A 22,445-nucleotide genomic window follows, 5' to 3' on the forward strand; every position below is an offset into this window, starting at 1 on the left:
TGTTTGGAGAACATGTTGATAGAGTCTAAAAGTTAGCGGGACAGAGGCTACTTGACACTAAGGCTGGTGCATGCATATATTCTACATATATTGTATGTGCTAGGGATCTTCTATGGATATTAATACAGTAATTCTCTCGCACGGAGACATAAAGACTAGACTATGACGGAAGATGTTTCTACAGTTCGTTAGCTAAGGAATGCAAAGACGAGGAGCTGAACTGATAACTGTAAGCATAACATATTCTTGGCAGGCAGGCAGAGCCAGGCCGGGCACCTCGCTGCGCGGCTGGAAGTAAGTAAAGGGTCAGGGATGCAGGTGGGGGCTGCTTCGCTTGGAGCAGGTTACAGAAGACTGGAGCTTGAATCTGGTGTCCGGGCCCTCATGAGGCCTAGAAACGGGTGCAACTCGACAAATACGTGCACAATGTAAAATGATGGCAACATAGGCCTAATACTCGTTGCTTTCATGGGAACTGGATAACTGACATATGGACGTTGGACACAACTATAAGTGCGTCTTTATTCGGACAGAGGGGAATATATGCATATTAATCATGCACACATAACATAGGATGGGGAACACGTAGGGACACAGAACAAGGCAAAATATAATTTTCCTCATTCCCTCCTTGACCCTACGTTTCCATCAGGAAACATCAATATTCATGATACCATCTATCATTTCATATAGCATCATTTGCTCATCTCGAATCTTCTTGGAACGGGACTTTGGACTAGGAATACAGGATGTAGCGCATAAGCCACAAATCGCAGGGCCACATTGTAAACAGAGACAGCAACTGAATACGATCATTACTGCTATACCCAGAAATGACAATACTTTCCATCCCCAGGCAGAAATTATACTCCAGAGCCAACCGGACCATGTCCAGGTGCCTGGATCTTGGTGTAACTGATGGGCAATCTTATGAAGTCTGGTTATAGCTGAATAAACAGACGGCGCGTTATTAGGAATGAAAATGCAGCAACTAGATCCGATGACTCTACAAGCTCCGCCCCTATCGGCCAGTATGACGTCAAGGACGAGCCGGTTTTGAAGAACGACAAAACGCATAGCAGATTGTTCTTCAGTTAAGTTACCTAGAGCAGAAGTAGTCTCATTCACTACTGCTTCAAGGGTTCTGGTTAGCCTACGTATTAACTTACTATTCTGGACAGGACCTATAAAGAAAAAGAAACCTTTGTTGAAGTCTTGATACTGTTCTAATGCAGTTTCAGTTTGATCGACAATCGGGGACTCGATCTCCCTTCTATGTCTAACGTGTACTAGATGGGTATTTCTGTGATAATCGGATGGGGCTAGAAAAACTGGTGGCAGTAGGAAGGCAATGTAACATGTTCCATCCCAATCTAGGGGCAGACGTACATATGCGGTCTGACCACATACAAAATAAGAGTGACGTGAGGCTTTGAAAGTAGATTTCCCACTGTCACTATACTCTACCACAGTAGTACAATCACTGTGTCCTAGATATACCGAACCTTTCTTTCTGACACATAATTCACCTTTCACTGGTAGAATGGAAATAGCAGGCAAATCTGGAGTAGTTTCAGATTGAACATTCAAAACCATGAAATTCGAGGAGAAATTACCTAAATCATATACTTCATTCTCGAGATCTAACCCTGTTCTATGGGAAAGACCTTCCTTGTCTGGGAAACATGTTCTATTCAGAAGGGACATATCATTTGAAGATGACGTTAACGTGGACCATGCTCCACATGAACCATTATGTGAAAATGGATAGGGAAAGAGTGGCAGAACTCCCTTCGGTGTCTGGAAAGGGGGGAGTCGACCACACACCCAACAATTAGTGGCATTGCTGGTCTGGTGTGAATAATGTAACATTCTGATGAAAGTGTTATTACGCATGGCAAGTCGATAGGATAACTCGTGTGGAGGCAGTTCACTAAAAGTGTGCTCTACTGTAGCATTAGAGGAAAAATGTACATGTGAAACAGTAGGAGGAAGATACATATGTAAAACATAACTTATGCCTGTAACCATAAAACTCAGAAACAATAATACGATCAAAGTAATAATACAGCGACTTCGGAGAGACTTGCAATAGGACATTTTCTTGAGCTTTCGTCTATCTCTCTCACTATGTGGGTCTATCTCATACATGTCAGGAACCTGTCTAACCACTTCACCCGAGAGGGACTTAAACAATTAAACTGTCTGACTTGCTAGACCTCAATTTGGCTTTATACTCCTGCTGCGGAGTTTTCTCTAACAGGGGAAGTTTAGATTCAGTGTCTGTATCTGGGCAGTCCTTGATAACGGGGCAGTCTTTGAAAAGAGTTTTAGGCTTGAGTCCATAAAATTTCTTGACGTGGCTGGAATGTACCCAGCCTTTCCTCCCTTCTAGCTTGACGGCAGTCCTTGTTGTTAGAAGCACCAACTTGGGTTCCTTCCAGCGGGGCTCCAGCGGACTTGAACGATCGAAGTTGCGAACCAAGACCATATCCCCTTCATGCGGTTTCACCTGGGTGTTGTCCGGAAAGGCAGCGGCAACCTGTGAACGACAAGATTGGAGTGCAAGCATCAAGGAGGCCAGGTAATCTGTCAGCATATTACTGGAAACATCGGTAATCTTTCGGGGCATCGGTGTACCCCACATGTTTGGAGGACGGCCGAATACGACCTCGTACGGGGACAGAACTGATCTGGAGTGTGCAACCATTCTCATGTAGAAAAGGGCAACTGGCAGTGCTACCAACCAATCTACGCCTTTTTCTGTACATACTTTCGCAATGCGGATTTTCAATGTCTGATTATGTCTCTCTACGAGACCAGCCGCTTCGGGGTGTCGTACACAGTGGAACTTCCACTGGTACCCTAACAGAAGGGAAACTTGTTTCATGAGTTCTGATGAGAATGGCTGGCCGTTGTCTGAATACACGACTCTCGGCAATCCATAGCGTGGGAAAAATTCACGAACCAACTGCCTGGCAGTGGTCGCGGCAGTGTAATCTGGGACTGGATAGGCTTCTGTCCATCTGGACAAAGCGCATACAACTACGAGGACATACTTGAAACCTCGACATCGATCCATCTGAATATAATCCATCTGGAGGACTTCAAAAGGGTGGTCAGGAGGATGGAATCCACCTTGCTCCACCGGGACACTTTTACCTGGATTGAACTGACAACAGATCATGCAGGTACGCACTTTCTGCTTGGCTGCTGCTCGTAGGTGCTTGTTAAACCAGAGGTTCTGAATACTGTCCAACATGGCCTTTTCTCCTAAGTGTGCTGGACTATGTGCGGTAGTAATAATGACTTGAACCATAGAGTCGGGGAGAAACCATGTGGCTTTTCCCTTCGTCAACCATCCTTGATCTGTCTGGACCCCTCCTTGTTCAGACCATTTCTTGATTTCATCTGGGGTAGCATGTGACTGGATGTCTAAGACATCGTGTGTAGGGTCCTTAAGTGTCATACAAGTAGACTGAACTGGAACGTCTGTCTGTGTCGTGTTAGCTGGAAAGTCTGGAGTCTGAGCTGTAAGCTTGGCTGTTCAATCTGCCAGGTCGTTACCCTGGGAAATAATGTCAGTGACTTTCGTATGTGCCTTGCATTTCATAATTGCAATAGCTGTCGGTAAATGTATTGCATCTAACAGAGCTTGAATGAGGGGGCCATGCTGAATCTTGGCTCCATGAGAGGTCATGAAACCTCTTTCTTGCCAGAGCACTCCAAAGTCGTGTACGACTCCGAATGCATAACGTGAATCTGTGTAGATGTTTACTTTCAGGTTCTTGGCTCGTATGCAGGCTTGGGTCAGAGCAATGAGCTCTGCTGCTTGAGCAGACAGGGTGTCAACACGGTGTGTTTCTATAACTTCAGTTTCAGTAGTCACTGCATACGCGGCTACTAGTTCTCCTGTACTTGTTCTCATACATGAACCATCCACATAAAGTGTCAGGTCGGGATCAGGTAATGCAATGTCTGTCAAGTCTTGTCTTGGCTTTGTCATGGTGTTCACAACTTCCACACAGTCATGTGTGGCAGGATTTGGAGTAACTGAGGGTAACAGTGTAGCAGGATTTAAAACGTTGCAGCGTCTGATTTCTATGTGTGGCTGAAACAGTGTCAGTTCATAACCTGTTAATCGTGCAATTGTCAAGTGCTGTGTCTGTGTTCGGTTTAAAAGAACTTCCACGGAATGTGGAACTTGTACTGTCAGGGAATATCCTAACACTATGGAATCACTTTGTCTGATAGCTAGAGCTGTGGCTGCAACTGACTTGAGGCACGCAGGCAGAGCCTGGGCTACTGGATCTAATGTGCTTGAAAAATAAGCACAAGGCTTGTACTGTCCTGCTTGATCTTGTGTGAGAACAGATAATGCAGTACCATCACGTTCTGTGACAAAAAGTGTAAAAGGCTTACTGTAGTTCGGTGTTGCTAATACAGGTGCTTGGCATAAGGCTTTCTTTAACTCATTGAAAACAAGTGTATGTTCTTGGGTCCATGGGAGGACAGTCGATGTGGCTGCCTCCTGTGTCGTTAACTGTATCAGTGGCTTGGCTAGATATGCGTACTGAGGGATCCATTGTCTGCAGTAAGAAGTGAGGCCGATAAAAGCTCGTACCTCCTTCTGAGTCTTGGGCTGTGGAAGACGTGCGATTAACTGGATACGGTCAGGTGTCAACTGCCTACCCCTCTTGGACAGTAAGTGTCCAAGGTATACCACTTGCTGGACACAGAATTGCAGTTTCGAAGGGGACACCTTGTGCCCCATCTCTGCCAGGAAATACAGGACCGTCAGTGACGCACGTTCGCAATCACGTTCAGAACTGGCTGTAATCAGTAGATCATCGACATACTGGAGCAGGGCAGTGTCAGTTGGCATGTGAATATTGTCTAGTTGTCGTTTAAGTGCTTGACTGTAAATACTGGGACTTTCTGTGAAACCTTGAGGAGCTCGTGTAAATTTATAGCTTCTTCCATTTAGACAGAAACCGAACAGAAACTGGCTGTCTGGATGAATGGGGACACTGAAGAAAGCGTTCTTGAGATCTATAACAGTAAAGAACGTAGCTTCGGAATCAATGGTAGTCAATAGGGAAGAAATATCTGGAACCACTGGGTACTGGGGTATGATACATTTATTAAGTTCTCGAAGGTCAATCACTAATCGATAAACTGGAGGTGCATTTGGATCAGTACGTTTGAGAATTGGAATGATAGGAGAATTACATACATTGGAGTCAGTTTCTACAACCACTCCTTGAGCAATGAGCTCGTCTATAATTTTGGATAAGGCTGCTACAGCCTCGGGTGGCAATTTGTACTGTCGGATTCGGGGTAATACAACACCTCTCTTCAGAGTGACACGATAGGGTGTAATGTGCATACAACCTACATCAGTTGGACCTTGCGCCCATAAATGCTGTGGTACATTCAATAATCTTGGATCAAAATCATGTAATACATAATGACCTTTAAAGTCACGCAGGAACAATCTTACTACGTCTGGGGAGCAACAAATGATTGCACCTAATTCTTTCAATGTCTTAATACCAAGTAAGTTTTCTGGACATGATTTTGTGAGTAACAAATCTGTAGTTCGAGACAATGGACCAACTTCTAGAGAAACTGGTTTCGATATTTCATTAACAATAGGCTTTCCTGAAAATCCAAGGGAAACATTTCTTGAGCCTGAGAGCGGAGCCCCTGGAACCTCGTCATGACTGATAGTAGTCCTACTTGCCCCTGTATCAATCAGAAACTTTCTGTCTTTCCCTAATACTTGACTATGTACATAGGGACCCTCTACAGGAATCTCGATGAGAGGCAAGCCTACCTCCCTCTCTAGGCTGTTTCATGAATACTGCTGATAGTCTGGATATTCGGACTGTACATACTGGTACATTTGCTGTGTAACGTGCTGTGTGGCAGCTATAGGCTGCGGTACTGTAACTGACTGTTGTGCGTTCTGCGGTGCTTGCGTATTCTGCAGAACATGTTCCTGTCTAGGCGGACGCGGTCTCTCTTTTGTCTTACCCGTAGCTATGTTGTGTTTCAGAACGGCACATTCATTTATATAGTGACCTGACTGTTTACAATAATTGCAGGTCCCTTTAACAGGAACTGTAGACTGACTAGCTTGATTCGGACCCCTCTTCTGACTGTCTTGGGGAACAGATTGTGCAACTAGTACTTTCATTTTCGTGTCTTTCATACGTCTCCTTTCGTGTTCTTGTTCTTCTCTAATTCTGTTCTGGTGATACTGGAGCATCTGGAGCATCTGTGACGGAGTATTAGCTTGCCAGGTACTCTCGACTTTCAGTACACGATTCTTAACTTGTGGTAAAGAATTCTCAACTAATTTAGTAACAAACAGATGTGGATACGATTCACTACTTGTTTTCAGACCGCTATTAATAATGAAACATTTCTCAAATCTAGAATAAAAATCACTGGTGTCTTCATCTTGTTTCTGTTTACAGGCTGAGATAGCATCCCAGTCTTCCTTTTTCTTAGCTAGTAATCTTGGCAAGACTTGTATTAACAGTTTGGGCAATGCTTTAGCTTTATCCCCAAGACCGGTACCTGGAACTCGTGTGTTATCTTCTGCTTCTAATGCTGTCCAATCAATCTTTTTCTCTCCCACCTCCCATTCTTTTTCTTTTAACTTTTCATATATGCCCGCAGGCAACAGGACCTTTAACATTTTAATGATATCAGGGTACGTGTATTCTCCCATACGGAGCATATCTTTGAGTTCTCGATGGAACCCTGCTGGATCTTTATCATGACATGGTATTAACTTTTTCATTTCCAGAAGTTCTATTTTCGTGAGAGGGGTGTAAACAAATACTCGTTGGAGCTCACCTCCCGGTGCCTTAACAGGATGCACTTCTCGCAACGGATTCTGTCTGTCTATATAGAATGATTTTCTTACTGGGGGTGGAACAGAAACAAAATGTGGAGTCAGGAACGTACTATACTTGTGGCGCTGTTCTAGAATGACACTAATTAAATCGGTACCTAGACCTTTCCATCGGTTTAGGAGTAATTCGTTCAGGACGTCATACAAAGGACCTGGATCAGAATGTTGATCCTCATACAGTGTAATGAGGTGCTGGATCATGTACATACCCACCAGTCGCTGCTCGGCTGGGGGCAGCTTCAGGAACGTTTGAGCCACTATTACATCTGGAAACGTGATAGAATCACTAGTCCATCGGACTGCTGATCGGGCTAGTTCTTGTTCATGCATGGTACTGAGCTCGCTATAGCCTATTCGTACCTTCAGAATTTTATCGGTAGCTTGGAATACTTGTTCAAGGGAACAGTGTTCTGGTTCTGGAGAAGGAAAAGCTTTCTTGTAATCTAGACGTGAGTGCCTGTCGGAAAGTCTAGTTCTACCTACATACGCTATTCTGTCGGGATTCTCGCTGTCTACCTCTTCACTTGAAGAGTCATTTTCTTTCTCCGTTACCCTTGCTTTTTCTCTTTCGTGTATATCTAGAATTTCCTTACGAATTTTCTTGTACATGGATTCTATCTTATTCTGTGTCTTGTGTTTACCTTCGGATATATTATCACTCCACCTTGTCAGGACTTTCATCTCATCTTTGTTTTTACCAGGATAATCCTGTTCTCTTATTGTACAGTTGATCAGGAACTGTAAAATCATGTCTTGAATCTCAACTTTCCTGTGTGCCATAGCTTCGTGAACACTTTCTGGATTTTCCCCTGTACGGATAAAACGATATATTCTGTCTAGGTGTTCCTTCATATCGGGTAGAGTAGCCAAATAGTTGACAACTCGTCGTAAACGTACTGAATATAACAACATGTGGCCTTCCCCTGGAACTGAATCATATATACAATCGGTAATGAGTCGCTTGAGGTCTGCGTATGTATTTACCTTTGGCGTGTGTTGTAACGCTGCTTCTCTCAGCGTCAGTCGTTTTACTGGAGGCGGGGTGATAGGCGCACCTCCCCCCGCTGCTCCTAAACTAGAATCGTCAATTAATACTGACTGTACTGGTAAAGTGACTGGCAAGACACGTGACGTGGACTGGTCCGGCGGTACTGGCACATGGACAGGGTTCCCGGGACCAGTGGCTGGAGGAACAGGAATTACATTATTAACAGGGTGTTGAGGTTGAGCAGGCGGGACGGGATTTGCATATTCTGGGACAGTGTCGTCCAAATAGGACGAGAGAAAAATTTTCAGCTGCAGTCGGTTTATGACGTAGCTTAGTCGGAACTAAAGGTGGCGGTAAATTACTGGGTACTTCCGGGGTTGCCTTCGGCAAGCCCTCGGCAAGAAGAGGATACATACCTTTGATAAGGGCATTTCTCTGTCTGTCAGACTGTTCTGCTCTAACTCGTTCACCTTCTTCTAGAAGGTCCCTTTCTCGGGCTTTTTCTGAGGACTCTCTACTTAATTCTGCTTTTCTGAATTCTTTTTCGGTTCTTTTGTGCGATTCTTTGCGCCATAACTCAATGGCATCTTTCTGGGACTGTCTGGATTTCTTTTTCCATAATGCTTCTTCTACTCGCATGATGCACTCGGCATCCCATGTACCTGATACGGGCCATCTATATTTCTCTTCGAGATGCTTTGTATACTCGACCCATAAGTCTAGATATAATATGGCGCTTAAGCCATGCTTATGATACATAAAATGAACTGGACTGTCCCTAGGCGGGACAGGAACTGATTCCTCAAGTAACCCTTTCCGGGTTCCTATCTGACGTAACTTAGAGAACAGAGGCATGTCTTACTTGGACTGGAAACACAATACAATACGCAATAAGCACAGTAATGAATAGCAAAACAAATCACTCATACCACGACATAGAAATACATTAATAACATTAATAACAGTTCAAACAGAAAACATAACACTAGAATTTCTCGAGAACAGACTTACTAGAATTACTGGATGCACTGCTAAAACAGTACAGACCGGTCCCATAAAGAGACACGTCGGACCGTATCCACCTAAGTGGACACGTAAGACTGGATCTGTGTACCCAAACCCATCGGACCAGAGACAAATTAATGACCCTGTCTAGATACTCCCCCAGCAACGGTACTCACCGGGAAGCAGAAACTTGAAGGCCTCGGACTGGACTGGACTGCTACGACGTCGGACTACGAACTTCGGCTTCGGTTACAGGTGGGCCTCTGGATACCTCGGACCTTGTTCTCTCGGCTTGGGCTCTGGTCGGGACGAACCGCATTCCTCACCGCCTCGTCTGGATGCCGGACCGCAGTCTCCGTCTCCTCCGTGGGCCTGAGGGAGACTTGAAGCAGAAATATCTGCACGTGCACGGTATGGTTCCGTCACGGCTGTAGAAGGGTCAGGGGGTCTGCGTCGTATCTCCGGCGCGTGGGGAAGGGGCTCGTCCCTATTCGGGCGCCATTATGTGGTAAATAAATAATTAATTACCGGTACTATTTTTGACTAAAACAGAAAACAGATAGCTCAATAAATAAGAGGCAGGATTCGAGGTATCCTGAGTTTAACAGGCTTTAATCAGGCATAAGGGAAGGGACAGGAACGGGACAGCCTGTAATGGAATCAAATGGATGGCAGCTGCAACGTTTAATTAACAGTACATGATATATATATGAAAACGTTACAAAGGCATTACATACAGTAGGCGGTATGAATGACGAACATGAGATAAGAGACACATGGGCGTGAAAAGAAGGCGTGCACAGGGCGGGCACGAAGACATGTGATGTAGACGTCACAGAAGTGTCAAAAAAATGGGTGAATACATGGAGGGGGCTACCTGGGCAGCGTGTACCTTTCACCTAGTGGTGCGCGCAAACGGACTATGACGTGTGACTGAGGAGAGCTGGGGGCTCTGACTTCTATTCTAGAAGAGGAGACTAAAGTCTGGGTGTCAGGACGACATGAGCCTATGGCATATCTGGTATCTAGTGTTTGGAGAACATGTTGATAGAGTCTAAAAGTTAGCGGGACAGAGGCTACTTGACACTAAGGCTGGTGCATGCATATATTCTACATATATTGTATGTGCTAGGGATCTTCTATGGATATTAATACAGTAATTCTCTCGCACGGAGACATAAAGACTAGACTATGACGGAAGATGTTTCTACAGTTCGTTAGCAAAGGAATGCAAAGACGAGGAGCTGAACTGATAACTGTAAGCATAACATATTCTTGGCAGGCAGGCAGAGCCAGGCCGGGCACCTCGCTGCGCGGCTGGAAGTAAGTAAAGGGTCAGGGATGCAGGTGGGGGCTGCTTCGCTTGGAGCAGGTTACAGAAGACTGGAGCTTGAATCTGGTGTCCGGGCCCTCATGAGGCCTAGAAACGGGTGCAACTCGACAAATACGTGCACAATGTAAAATGATGGCAACATAGGCCTAATACTCGTTGCTTTCATGGGAACTGGATAACTGACATATGGACGTTGGACACAACTATAAGTGCGTCTTTATTCGGACAGAGGGGAATATATGCATATTAATCATGCACACATAACATAGGATGGGGAACACGTAGGGACACAGAACAAGGCAAAATATAATTTTCCTCATGATGACCACTCAACACAAAGTAACATACACATCACGTTCTTTTGTAAACTGTATACCACCCCGAGGAAATTATTCCTTTTACCCTTACTTAAACGCTGGGGGATAAGAACATGTAAACCTGCATATTCAAAATTATTGCTTTTAGAAGATGTGGACGTTATCTTTGTTGTTTCTCGCTTTTTAATGGCAGTGATGAAATTTAGAAATACAATGAGTTAACTAACACGTGTCAACACTGACCGACTAGGGTAAAATGAGGCCATTTGCTTACATTACCGCAGTAGATTTTAACCCTCGGAGAAATGTTTTATCTACTTTTGAAACTTTGCTCATGTGAAAATTCCTCTTAAATCGTTTGTATAAACTGTATTTGCACGCTTTTATGATCTCCTGAAAACCTATTTTTGTAACTCTGTTCATGTGAAAATTCTTTTAAATTGTCTGTATAAATGGTATTTGCACGCTTTTATGATTTCTTGAAATCGAATAAAGCTTTATTTGATTTGATTTGATCCTAACCTCTGTGAATACCAAAAGTAGTATGTTTAGGATTTTGTCTTAAATTAGTTCTGTGAATCGGGCCCCATGAGTCTCGTGTAAGCACGTGACTCATGGTGAAACATAAGGCAATGGCTCTGAAAAATAAGGTAAAAACATTACAGATATATGATGGCATTACAACACTGCCCCTAAGCGTATTGCTCCTAGGATTTTAGGGGCAGATTTACAAGACCTGTGCGCCACTGTTGCGTCATTTTCCCCATGTTAAAAATGACGCAAAAGTGGCGCAGTGGTCTTGTAAATCTACCCCTTAGTACTTTCTCTCTATGTGAGTGATTTTCAGTGATTACATGGTTGAAGATGCATGGCCTGGTCAGGCCAGGGATCACTAGGGCGTTTAATTTGAGGCACTGGTTGCTGATGGTGTCCACTGGCGCTCATTATAGGGATTGGCATGCACTCTCGCTGCACAAATACACACACCAACATTCAAGAGACTTTTTGACACTACTGTTGAACTTTACGTGACAATGGATTGCTTGCGAAGAGGTACAAACACTCCTCCAAGAATTCCCAACGGTTCGCAGGCGCCCCACTGCCACCCAAGGAGCACGTAGGTGAGCCCTATGCGCGTTGGGTGAAAAATATATACCCTGGAAAGATAGAGCGACTATCAAAACAATTTTAGTAAGCAGATACACTTATTATAAAACACGTGCGCTTTTATGAAAATGAAAGTCTACAGAAAATAAATGGTGAAAATCTAGTAAATGCATCCTAGGTATGCAGACATAGCCCAAAGGATTGTGGGTATGATGATTAAAAGGCTATGAGACCCACGCATGCTCAATGGAGAAGGCGTGATCTTGTAGCCCTCCCCACCTCTAAACATAAACATTGGACTCGAATGTGGCCTCTGTGCCCGCTCCAGGGTTGAAAGGATCCCGCTCCTTTGATCTGAGCTCAGGCGCACGTGCGGCTGCTGAGACCAAGCTCCCGGTCCAGGATCTTGCGCCTCTGTGGAAGTGGATGGGAAATAACGTACACAAGCTGCAGTCCCACCGACAGCCGACAGAGGGCCTACTGCTGCACCCTCAAAACACAACAAATGTACCATTCATTTGGTGATGATGCAGATATCGGCAGGACACGCAGTTATGTCCAAAGTGGATTCATGTTTGTGCGGAAACAGATCCCACATGTAGTGTCCTGCTGGACACGTTCTAGTCTTTTTGCAAATCTGAATGGAGCGTGAATGGTGTTGGAAGAATGTGTGTGCGAGTGAATATTGCGGCTTTGAACGATGCACTGCAATTACGCTGTAATACTGTTTGGTTTAGCACCATCTCCTCGCATTGTGGACAATGTTAACGCCCACATCTTGCCGCTCGAAATGTTAACGCCCTGTTGTACATTCGATGTTGGCTATTGTGCGGGGGTTATCATTCATAGTATGTTTTCATTCTCCATGATCTGACATCACGGGTGTCAGATCATGGAACGTTCATGAGGTATTTATATGACGTCAGTGTAACTGTCAGCCAGATGACAGCTGACTCCCGACGTGACTGTTGTTGTTGTTTCCGCTCCCTGTGGGCCCTTATATCATAGAAATAAATACTTGTGACAACAATCTTGTGATTGCCTGCTCTGTCACACTACAATAGGCGACGAGGACTGCGGAACATAGAAGGGCCTGCGGGTGAATTTGTAAAGGAAACATCGTGAAGTAGCGGGTTTGATTGAAGAAATCTGCAATCTAATGATCAGAAAGGGAAATAGACGGAAGCTTTTCGGAGTAAGTACATGAGGCTGTGTATGGCAATGCCGTCCGAATGAAAGGCTACGTGGCTTATACGGAGAAGCAAATCGTTAAGCGAAGGAGTTGGCTGAAATTAAGTAAGCGCAGCGAATTAAACAAGGAGTGACAATTTTATGAGAGCGCATGAAGTAAACTTGGCAGCGGATAACAAATGAAATTGAGCGCTGTGGCTAAGGTAATTACTTGGGAAACCGGCTGTGGTGTTGCTCCGCTTTTGGCGCGTATTCCTGTCAGCATCTAGTAACAGCTGAAGGTGGTGAATCACCTCAGCTGTACCGCGTGAAGCACGCTGGGAATAAACGTACTGGCGTATGATTGGCCTGCTACAAGACACTTCATCGTGCGTGAGCAGCGTGCGGCCATTTTGAGAAACTGACTACCCAGTGTAAACAATTATCGCGCTAGCGAGATCGACAGGGAATACAACGAGCATTGTGCTGAATTACAATTGAATCCAGAAAGTAAGGAAAAAAGGAAATATTCAAATGTCCAGAAGGCAGTGATACAGTAAGATAAAAATGAGGAATGAACACTAAAGGAAAAAAAAAAGAAACAAAGGAAAGAAGTGAAATATTCTGAGCAAGTGGTTGTGTGAGAAAGCTAAATAAACCAACTAAATATAAAGGCTTATTTCTGCATAATAACAAGTAACCAAGGGAAAACATGGCTGAATGCAATAATATATGTGCACCTCCTTGTTTCTTGGATGAGCCAGGAAAACCCACGATGAAGTGGAAGAAATGGATAAGAGCTTTTGAAAATTATATAATATCAATAGATGGGAAAGCATTCGATGCAGAAAGGAAGTGTTCATTGTTATTTGGATTATTAGGTAAAGCTGGGCAAGACGTTTTTGACAGCCTGCCCGAATATGAGAATCCGCCTGGTACATTTATACCTCTAAATGAATATGAGGAAGCCTTGAAAAGATTAGAGAGGCAGTTTGATGAGGAGAACAACATTATGGTTGCTAGGCATAAGTTTGCTCTAAGGAAACAACAAGAAGGGGAAACAGTTGACGAATATATTGCTTGTTTAAGAATACTTGCTGTGGAATGTGAATATGAAGAAATGACAGATGTGTACATAAGAGATCAAATTGTATTCTACTGTTATTCGAAAAAGGTACAGGAGAGATTGCTGGCGTGCAAAAGGCCAACCTTGCAAGAAGTCATAGATATAGCTAGGGGAATCGAGAGATCGCTAGTATCTACTAAAGAGTTATCACATGTTGGGAATAACACAAATGTATTTTATTTACAGGACAAAAGGAAGGGTGATGGTAAGACTTATGAGAAAAATTTGGGGGAAAGGAGAATAGGAGGTAAGCAATTAAGTTGTTTCAGGTGTGGATCGAATGAACACTTAGCTGAATACAAAAATTGTCCTGCAGTTGGTAAGAAATGTATCAAATGCAAGAAATATGGTCATTATTCTACATTGTGTAAAACTAAAAGAATGGGTAACAACATGAGCATAAACACTGTAGGAAATTTTGATGAAGAAATGTGTGCAAATATTGTCCTTTATGTTGAGATGGAGGATGGTAAGATTAAAGGTCCCATAGGGGATGTAAAAATTGGGGAAGTTGAGCTTAAGTTCACTGCAGATTCTGGAGCACCCATAACAACCATTTCAGATGTACTTTTTGATGAAAAATGGCAAAATGTAACGCTCATAGAATCAGATGTAAACCCAAAAGCATTTGGCGAGAAGGAAATAAATATGTTAGGGTATTTCAATGACACTGTCACTTTCAGGGGAAGAGTTATCAAGACTAAAGTCTATGTGGCAGAAAAAGGGAGGAAATTAGTGGGGTGGAGAGATCCAGCCCAATTGGGAGTTATTTTGGTGCCTGGAGCCAAAGACCCAGTTATCTTGAGAGAGGAATGGGTGAACAGTATGAGCATTGAGGAGTGTAAAGCAGATTTGACAGCCACCCTAGAGAAGCATAAAGAGGTGTTCAAAAATGTAATTGGTTGTGTCAAAGGTTTTAGCCAAGATATCAAATTGAAAGAGGGGGCCATACTGTGTAAACATAAAGTAAGAACTGTACCATTGTCTATAAAGAAAGAGTTGAAGGAGGTACTAGAGAAATTGACCAAAGAAGGAGTAATTGAAGAGGCAGATGAATCCGAATGGATTTCAGCAATTGTTGTTTCTAAGAAAAAGAAAACTGGGGACATCAGGTTGTGTGTGGACCTGAGGTCATTGAACAGAAACATAATTGTAAACTGCCATCCACTACCTAAAATTCAAGACATACTTCAATCAGTATCAGGTTCTAAGTTTTTCTCATTAATTGATTTAAGAGCTGCATACCATCAGGTTTGTCTATCCGAAAGGTCTAAAAAGCTAACTACGTTCATAACACCATACGGGGCGTTCAGGTATGTGAGACTACCTTTCGGGTTGGCATCCTCTTCTGGTGTCTTTCAAAAACTTATGGACATCCTGTTTGGGGAAATGAAAGGGGTGGAAGCCTTCCAAGATGACATTCTTTTGCATTCAGAGACAGAACAAGACCATTTAAAGCTAATTGATAATGTGTTGGAAGTCATCGAAAAGAAAGGCATGACTGTCTCAAAGGACAAATGCAGATTCATGACAAATGAGGTTGAATATCTGGGGCATGTATTAACAGCGGAAGGTATCTTGCCAAAAAATGATCTCGTACAAGCCATAAGAGAGGCCCCAGAACCCAGAGACAAGGAAACCCTCAAGTCATTTCTTGGCCTCAGTGAATACTATGCGAAGTTCATGCAAAAGTATGCAGAAAAAGTAGAACCACTCAGAAGACTTTTAAGGAAAAATGTTGTGTTTAGATGGACAAATGAGCAGGAACAAGCCTTCAAAGTTGTCAAAGAGGAAATAGCAAATGCGCCTGCTCTAAAACCCTATGATCCGCAGTTAGAAAACATAGTAACTGTGGATGCCAGCAATGAAGGGATTGGCGCAGTGTTTTGTCAAAGAAAGGGAAATGAAGAAAATACAATTGCTTTCATCTCCAGAAGGCTAAATGAGACAGAGATCAATTACAGTACCATTGAGCGTGAAACCTTAGCATGTGTATGGGCTGTGCACAAACTTAAGGACTATTTATGGGGGAAAAGTTTCACATTGGTGACTGATCATAAACTTTTAATATACATGTTGGATGGTCAAGGACGAGGCAACGGAAATGCCAGCTTTAGACTGTTAAGATTGATGTCAAAGTTACAGGAATTTAATTTCAAGATAGAGCACATTAAAGGGGGCAAAAACAGCAGAGCAGACTGCTTGTCACGTTTGCCTATACAAAATCAGAAAGAAGAAGCACAGGATGACACAGAATGTGTAGTAGCGCTGATTGATGCTACAATCATGTGTGAAGGATCCATAACAGAGAAGGAATGGCAGGAGGGAATGGCAAAGGATGCTGTGTTGGCTAAAGTAACAACATATGTGCGAAGTAAGTGGCCACCTGTAAGGAACCTGCCAAATGAACTGAGAAATTATCAACAAGTGAGCGATGAATTGACAATGGAAAGTGGATTCCTAAAAAGAGGCGAAGTATTCGTGCCTTAAAAAGAATTGGGTAGTGACCAAAAGTCACTCCCAGGCCTGATGCACAGCTGTGCATTTTTAACTGCTATTCTAAAATGATTTCAAAGTTACTATTAGATTTTTTTGAATCTTCAACATGGTTTTATTCACCAATTTGCTTTTTTAGATCATATACATTTTTTCTTTGTCATGATTCTATTCATTCCTTTCGTATATATACAAAACAATCAATTTTTACATTTAATCTTTGGTGTGAATGAGATCACACTTTAACACAGCCCATAAAAGATTATATGTGTGTGAAACAGAAAACTGAAGCTAAAGCAGGCCCGATGCATTTCGGGACCCTGTCCCTTCTTCGGGGGCCTTCCTGTAAAGAGAATTGATTCATGTCACTGTTTTTGCTAATCATTAGGAATTATTACTTCTAGGCACTTTCGAGCTTCAAATCTACCACCAATATAACATATTTACAAGTCCTACAAAAATGATGATCCATACGGATAACATATTATTACATTACATTTTCTTACAGGTGTTGCACACTTGCCCCCACATGCATCAATGTGTCTTTTTGCATTTCTTAATTTGCGAAAAATAAGGAATCGCAAATTAAGAAATGCAAAATGATATGCATCAATATTTTCGGTATTCTTTTGGGATTCGGTAAAAATCGCAATTTTTACCGAATCCCAAAGAAATACCGATTTCTTAACTTAATTTTCGCAATTCCCATTGATTCCTATGGGCCAAAAGGCCCATAGGAGTCAATGGAAATTGCTAATGGCACTTAGAAAATTTCATGGGTGCAGGGGGGGGTCCAAAGGACCCCCCCATGCACCCCTGAAATGTATTTTTCGCATCATGTTGCACACACCCATGTCCTAAGGACATGTGTGTCCGTAACATGAATGTTAAAAAAAAAACATTTTACACATTTTACACACTTTTTCCAAATTTACCGAGTGGTTCAACCACTCGGTAAATTTGGCACCCTATTTGCGAATTTTCACTTTTTAGAAAAATGATGCATTGCTTTTAAGAAATCGCACATCTGCGACTTCTTAAAAGCACCCGCAATTTTAGAATTCGCACACATGTTACGAATTCTAAAATTGCTTCATGCATCCCAAAAAGCACTTTTGCATTCGCAAACGGCCGATTTTAAGGAATCGCACCGTTTGCGAATACAAAAATGCTTGATGCATGTGGGGGCATGTGCGATGTTTGTTTATGTCTACATCCATTCTCACATTATGCAGGTACTACAGCGATCAATACATATAGAGAATTATTGCATTTCATTTTCTGAGTAACTTAGCACACTGGTGTCTGTAATAATGTTCCCTTACTCTGTGGCAGGTTCAAATGTCTACACGATATATGTGATAACCACAAGTGAAACTATTTTCTGTATAGCCAATGCATCGCTTAGCATTTCAAACATGGCATTGTTAAACATAAAGCATCTATGTTCATATCCTTGAAAACACTCGACTCTGGATAAACGAAGTATTCTTTACCTTTTTAAGGACTGAGTGGACTGCTATCTGCTTCTTGAGTGGAATGGGGGCTACTCGGTCTGCACTGCGGGGAAAATGCGTGAATTATATTTTCTGTTTAGACGCTCGTCTATGAACGTAAAAACTGCCTGGTTTTGTTCTATGTTTACCTTAAACGGGCGCAGGCTCGAAGACCGGCGGCTAGGGGCTGAAGCGTGGATATTAGTATCTCTGTCCTCCACGTATTCTTCGTGTCTCTATGCTGGTGAAAAATAGATGTCAGAGCTGGTCTTAGTGGGGTTTTTTTTTGATTACATGCTCTGACTTAGAGTTTTACGGCTAAACCGTAGAGGGGACTCACCGGTTTAATTTTCCGCCTCGCGTTCTCTGGTGTTTGTACTCGGTGCGGTGGATTGAAGCATTAGAACAAGGTGTGGAATATCTAACCCTTGGCGACCTGACTTCCTGTTTGTTTCTGGGAGCGCCATCTTAGAGTGGAGTAGATAAAAAGTGAAAAGTGAAAAGTGTGGCGTAAGATAGCGATTATTTCTTAAATGCGCTGTCAAGGCGAACCCCATGCACTAATGCTGTCCTTGAATTTGAACAATGATGTGCGACCACCAAATACACGGTTGTGTAATAACTATTTTACTATTATGGAATAGGATATTTAGTTCTTAGCGACCCTACTTCCTGTGTGTTTATTGGGAACGCCATCTTAGAGTGGAGTTGGTAAAAAGTAAAAAGTAAAAAGTGTCGCTTCAGATAGCGAATATTACTTGAATGCGCTGTTAAGGCGATGTGTGACCACCAAATACACAGTTATGTAACAACTATTTTACGATCATAGAAAATAAAGAAAGTCGTTGGTCTGTTTTGATATAGTAAAAATTGTTAACAGAACGTGGTTTATTATATCTCTAGTCTCAAGGATACTCACTCGTACTACATGTAAATTGTTTAGATGATGTACAGTTGCTTTTATGCATGCAGATTAATGCTTGTGCCATACGAAAACATAGGTACAAACGGAGGAACATACATTAGATCATTGGGAATGCTGAACGTTTCACCCTGGTATCATCCAGTGAAGATAAACTCTCAAGTATGCACTCATTTACTAGCTTGATTCTACAAAAAACAGGCCATATCTAATTTGTCGTTTAATCCTAATGGCTCCATAGTCTGAAATTTTTTGATCAGCATTACTTCCCTTTGGGACAAGAATTTTTGATTGTCCCTCCCTGGTATAATATCAATTTTCTCTATGACTAGGAATCTAAGTTGAGAGATATTGTGCTTTTTTCTAGCCAATGAGCTGCCAGATTTGAATTCGTGTTCTTTGTTCTTATCATGCTTTTATGCTCTCCTATTCTTGTTTTGACTTTCCTTTCTGTTTTGCCTATGTACATGAGCCCACATGGGCACTTTATACTGTAGATCACAAAGTTCGAGTTACAATCTGCTGATAATTTGAGGGGTATTTGTTTGCCTGTTCTGGGGTGGGATACAAACGTTTGTTGCATTACGTTGTTGCAGTTAACACAGTTGTTACATTTCTTCATTCCTTTATGTTCTGCTGATTGCTTCTTGCTTTTGGATTTTATTTCCTCCTTTAGGTTTTTGCTTCTTTTGTATGCAAAAATGGGCCTGTCTGCGAATGTGTTGTTAAAATCTTCGTCTTGTTGTAGTAATTCCCAACGTTTCAGGATGATCTTTTTTATGTTACGAGATTTGGTTGAGTATTTCGAGACAAATACGTTCTTTTACTCTGTGGTTGATTTTTTAGCACTCTTAAGTAGACTTTCGCGACTGAGTTTTTTCACCTTTTCTTCTGCTTTGTTTAAACATGCGATCGAATAACCCCTTTCTTGGAACTTGGTTCTAATCCTTTTCAAGTTGTGGAAAAGTAAATTTTGCCATGTTCTGTGTCCCTACGTGTCATTCATCATATGTTATGTGTGCATGATTAAATATGCATATGTACTCCCCATGTCCGATTAATGACGCAATTACAGTTGTGTCCACCTCTAGTATGCCAGTTTCCAGTCCTCGTGAATACTACGAATATCAGGCCTATGTAAAGCTACGTTGCCACGTTTCTCAGTGTGCACGTTATTCTATTATAAAGTCCCCGTTTCTAGGCCTCAAAAGGGCCCGGACACCAGATTCAGCTCCTGTCTCCTAAAGCCTCACTGAGGAGCGATACAGCCCCCACCTGTATCCTCGACCCTTCACTTACTTCCTGCCTCGCAGTGCCCGGCCCAGCCTGGCTCAGTCTCTGAGTCTGCCAAGAATATGTTATGATTCCAGTTATCAGTTCAGTCCTCCTTCTCTGCATTCCTAAGCTACTGAACTGCATCAATAGTTTCCGTCATTGTCTAGCCTTCACGTCTCCACGTTAGAGAAATACTGCATTTAATGGTCATTTAATATTCTTCATCACGCACTACATGTAGAATAATGCATGGTCCAGTCTTAGAATCAAGTTAGCCTTTCCCCTCCTAACTTCTAGTTTATATCAACATGTTCTCTAAACATCAGATACTAGATAGGGTTTAGGTACATGTCGCCCTGACTCTCCAGACTTCAGTCTCTGCTCCTAGCACAGAGTTCATAGCCCCCAGCTTCTCCTAGTGATACGTCATTGCTAGTTTGCGCGCACCACCAGGTTAGAGGTCCCGGCTCCTTAGGTAGCCCCCTCTATGGTTTCCGCCCCATTCATGACATATCCTGTTACGTTTGCATCACATGTCTATGTATACGCCCAGTTACACCTACTTTTACCCTTATCTTTCGTGACTGCTACGCGTCACGCCTTCTGCTCCACCCACTGCTACGCCTACTGCAATGTAATGCTATGTGTTTGCGTTATGTATATATGCTCTTGTATTGTTATTAAAAGTCAGCGCGCTCATCCCAGATCCAGCCCCAGCAGCTGCTGGGTCCTGCCATCCTATTTCTATGCAGGTTGTCCTGATCCTGTCCTTATGCTGTAATAAACCTGCAAAACTCCCACTACCTCGAATCTTGACTCTTATTTATTGAGCTATCTGTTATGATATATGTCTAGTCAAAAATAGGGTATTATTTATTTATTTACCACATAATGGCGCCCGAACAGGGACTTGCCCTTTCCCCACGCGTCGGTGAAGCCACGCCGACCCCCTGACCCTCTGCAGTCGTGACGGAACTCTTCTGCGCAGTGGCAGATATTTCTGCTCAAGTATCCCTCAGGCCCACGGAGGAGACGGAGGAGGCGGTCCAGCATCCAGACGAGACGGTGGAGGAACGCGGCGAGTCCCGACCAGAGCCCAAGCCAAGAGTCCAAGGTCCGAGGTATCCGGAGGTCCACCCGTAACTGAAGTCCGAAGTCCGAAGTTCGTCGTCCGTCGTCGTAGCAGTCCAGTCCAGTCTGAGGCCTTCCGTTCTTGCTGCCCGGTGAGTACCGTTACTGGGGTGGTATCTAGACAGGGTCCATTTAATTGACTCTGGTCTGTGGGTTGGTGGTACACAGTCCCACAAACGAAGTGTCCACTTCGGTGGATGCGGGTCCTGACGTGTCTCTTTATGAGACCGGTAAGTTTCGTACTGTTTCAGCAGTGCATCTAGTTTCTGTTCTAGTCAGTTTCTGTTCTCGAGAAAATTTATGCGTTCTGTTCTCAATATTTCCAGGTAGTATTCTGTTCGAACTGTTATTTTAAATGTTTTTCATGTATTTTAATGTCGTGGTGTGAATGGGGAATAAGTATCGTGTTCATTGTGTATTGTATTGTGTCTAGATTACAGTTCAGTCATGCCCATATTTTCCAAGTTACGTCAGTTAAAAACTAGAAAGGGTCTGCTGGAAGCAGCAGTTCCCGTCCCGCCCAGGGACAGTCCAGGTCACTTTATGTATCAGAAACATGGCATAAGTGCCATATTGTATCTAGATTTATGGGTAGAGTATACCAAACAGTTAGAAGAAAAGTATAGATGGCCCGTATCGGGTACATGGGATGCCGAGTGCATCATGCGAGTAGAAGAGGCATTATGGAAAAAGAAAGCCAGACAGTCACAGAAAGATGCCATCGAGTTATGGCGCAAAGAAGCTCATAAAAGAACCGAAAAAGAAATCAGAAAGTCAGAATTAAGTAGAGAATCCTTAGAGCGAGCCCAAGAAAAAGAACTAATCGAGATAGGTGAACAAGTCAAAGCCGAACAGTCAGACAGACAGAGGCATGCCCTTATTAAGGGTATGTATCCTCTTCTTGCCGAGGGCTTGCCAAAAGCGACCCCGGAGGCATCCAGTAATTTCCCGCCACCATTAGTTCCGACCAAGCTACGTCACAAACCGACCGCAGCTGATATTTTTATTTCGTCCTATTTGGACGACACAGTCCCTGAATATGCAAATCCTGTTCGCGCTCCGCCAGTCCCAGTAAATCAGGCACATCCTGCTTCTCCAGACACCGGGGCACCCCATGCAGTACCTGCTACGGTACCCCCGGTCCAGCCAGC

General features: G+C 43.1%; 1 long non-coding RNA gene across 1 annotated transcript in view; it reads left to right on the forward strand.

The window, feature by feature from the left end:
- The first annotated feature begins 12,763 nt into the window (after positions 1 to 12,763).
- Positions 12,764 to 22,445, forward strand: part of LOC144768474 (uncharacterized) — a 381,170-nt gene continuing 371,488 nt past the window's right edge. Inside the window, exons 1-2 of the long non-coding RNA XR_013598549.1 lie at positions 12,764 to 12,873; positions 14,161 to 14,221. This is a non-coding gene — a long non-coding RNA (uncharacterized LOC144768474). The remainder of the gene's footprint in view (positions 12,874 to 14,160; positions 14,222 to 22,445) is intronic.

Source organism: Lissotriton helveticus, chromosome 1_1 (genome assembly GCF_964261635.1).
Source record: "Lissotriton helveticus chromosome 1_1, aLisHel1.1, whole genome shotgun sequence".
Lineage (NCBI taxonomy): Eukaryota > Metazoa > Chordata > Amphibia > Caudata > Salamandridae > Lissotriton > Lissotriton helveticus.